Here is a 2,853-nt window from a genome sequence, read left to right as displayed (position 1 = left end):
CTCCGAGTCCAGCGGCTCCAGGCCAGTGGGCAGCAGGAGGTCCAGCAGGGAGGTGGAGGTGAGGCCCTCTGGGCCAGGCTCCTCGGACCCGGCTGCACACGTAACCAGGGATATTCCTGCACAGACATGAAAGCCAGTGGTTAAGAAGGAAGAGCGGCACAGGGTTGAGACCCATCTCCAACAGCCAAGAGCCCAGGGGTGAGGGTGGGGCTTCAGGGACATTCCTGACGCCAGGGGGCTGCGAGGCGATTCTGAGATGCTGTACTCATCTCCAAAAGGCCAAACTGCTTAGCCTTCCTTCCCTGTAGCAGGGGCAAAGGCGAGACGGGGAGATGGACAGGAGAGAGGGAGGAAACATTTGCTGAGTACCCACTCTCCACCACGCTGTGCGGGCGCAGGACAGCGGAGAAGGGGCCCTGCTTCCCTGGACCTTGTGCGCACACTGTTCTGCAGGCTCCTATCCTAGGCTGAACATTTTCCAAAACTGCATTAAGAATGTGATCTGTGTTTCAGCAACACACAGTCTTTAAGACCATGTGAGAGACCTCCTGGTGGTGTGATGGTTAAGACTCTGCGTTCCCAAAGCAGGGGGCCTGGGTTCAATCCCTAGCCAGGGAACTAGATCCCACATGCATGCCACAACTAAGAGTTTGTATGCCACAACTAAGGAGCCCTCGAGCCACAACTAAGGAGCCTATGAGCTGCAACTAACGAGCCTGCCTGCCTCACCTAAGACCCAGCACAACCAAATAAATAAATATTTTAAAAAAAACCCAAAAACCATGTGAGGTCACAGGTCAAACTCATCCAGAGCTGGTAATGATACGTCTGTTTGGAATCTTGGACCCCTCTCTCCTAATTTACAAAACAAACAAACAAACAAAAAACAATAAAATAAAGGGCATCTTTTTTTCCTTCTCTCTCACTCCCATTCACTAAGAACAGGAAACAGCCCTCTTTGCTGGTTTCACAATGTCATTACTAATTACACAAGTATCACTAACTTGCTGTAAGTCTTCTGGAAAGCTGGGCCTCAGTCTCCTCATCCAAAAAATGAGGAAAGTGGGTGAAATGACCTCCAAATTTTCTTTTCCAAAACGAACATTCAGTGATGTAAGAAAGAGGGAATTTCGGGACTTATTTCCTACTCTGCGCCTATAGCACACTATGACGTGGCCGAACAGCAGTTCATAGAAATTTTTAGTGATGTTTAATAATAAAAATAAACAATAACACTACTGGTGCCACGTGCTAAATGCTTTGTAAGCGTTATCTGAATTTTAATCCTTATAAGCACCTTATGAAGTAGTAAACCCTAAGCTTTGTGTGTGCCCGCACAATGAGCGGCTGCTAAGGAACACAAGGGCTTTTCAGACTCAGAAATGAGTTCTATCAGAAACAGAGAACAGGGCTTCCCTGGTGGCGCAGTGGTTGAGAGTCCGCCTGCCGATGCAGGGGACACGGGTTCGTGCCCCGGTCCGGGAAGATCCCACATGCCGCAGAGCGGCTGGGCCCGTGAGCCATGGCCGCTGAGCCTGCGCGTCCGGAGCCTGTGTTCCGCAACGGGAGAGGCCACAACAGCGAGAGGCCCACGTACCGCAAAAAAAAAAAAAAACCCAAAAAACAAAAAACAGAGAACGTGTCTGGGGGGGACGGAGACTTCGTATGCTACGCACCAGCTGGACAACACAGGACCACGAATAAAACATCTCGTAAGGAAAGCAGTCCAGGGTACAGGGAAAGGGGCGTAACAAAATAACAAGTGTGCTGCAGAGGATTAAACAGGTCTTCAGATCAGACACAGCAAGAGCGCGTGGCGCAGGAAAGCACCCTGGCTTCCTGGCTGAATGACTCCAGGAGAACGTCTGCCCCACCAGCACCCTGGTCTCCTCATCTGTAGAGCAAGACAAGAATTCCTCCAGCCTGCAAAGGCCACCCAGTGGTCAGCTCCGTGCAGCATATAAACTGCACTGCAAAAAGCACACTGCAGTCTACAATCATAAGTATCATGAAGGATAGAGAACCGGGACATTCTCGGCCAGGAAGAGAATGTTTAAGAACGACAATGATATCTTCAAATGCGTTAAAACAAAAGGTTGATGTGAATAAGAAAGATCAGTTATTCTATGTGACCTGAAGGAAAAAACTAAGACTAATGGGAAGAAACATAGATGGCATGAGAGTCTCAAATAGCCTTTAACAAGAAGCTGGTGACGCGTCAGGTCACCTGCACCAACCCGCCTAACTCCTACTCCTGCTTCCACCCTCAGCTCAGAGCAGCCACCCCGGCCCCCACGGTCTCAGCTGGGCACCCACCACTACATCGCCTCTGGACACGTCACAGCACCTTCCTCACTGAACTGTCACAGACCACCTCACAGCCTCCCTCACTCAGCAGCGGGCAGAGTCGAGCGTCCTGTGTCAGCTTCACCTTTGTTCTGCCGGGGCCTCAACAGTCTCTGAAATGTCACAGGAACTCAAGACGTGTGAGAGCGAATAAATCAACACCCTTTTCTTTTACAGATGAGATAACTGAGGCCTCATGACACTAAGGTCAAACAACCAGCCAACAGAAGCACTGTAATTAGCTGGTTTCTCCTCACAAAAAGGTCCTGCAGGTGCTCCGTAAAGAAAGACCAGAAAACTACTCTTTATGTGCCCTTCATCCAAAGGATATGTAAGGAAGAGAGCACCCAGGATGGCACGGATGCCTCACAGGACTTAAGGAGCAGGGAAACAGGCCAGACCTGAAGACTGAAGACACCCTCTCCTCCGGGTCCCCACGAGAAACCCAAACCACAGGGTGGCTCCTCTCCTGAAAGACCTCAAGTTGGTAAAGTGGCCCCCTATATT

Source organism: Leucopleurus acutus (assembly GCF_964270905.1).
Source record: "Leucopleurus acutus genome assembly, chromosome: 10".
Taxonomy (NCBI): domain Eukaryota; kingdom Metazoa; phylum Chordata; class Mammalia; order Artiodactyla; family Delphinidae; genus Leucopleurus; species Leucopleurus acutus.
The sequence above is the reverse complement of the archived record's forward strand: the minus strand, read 5'-3'. Positions refer to the sequence as shown.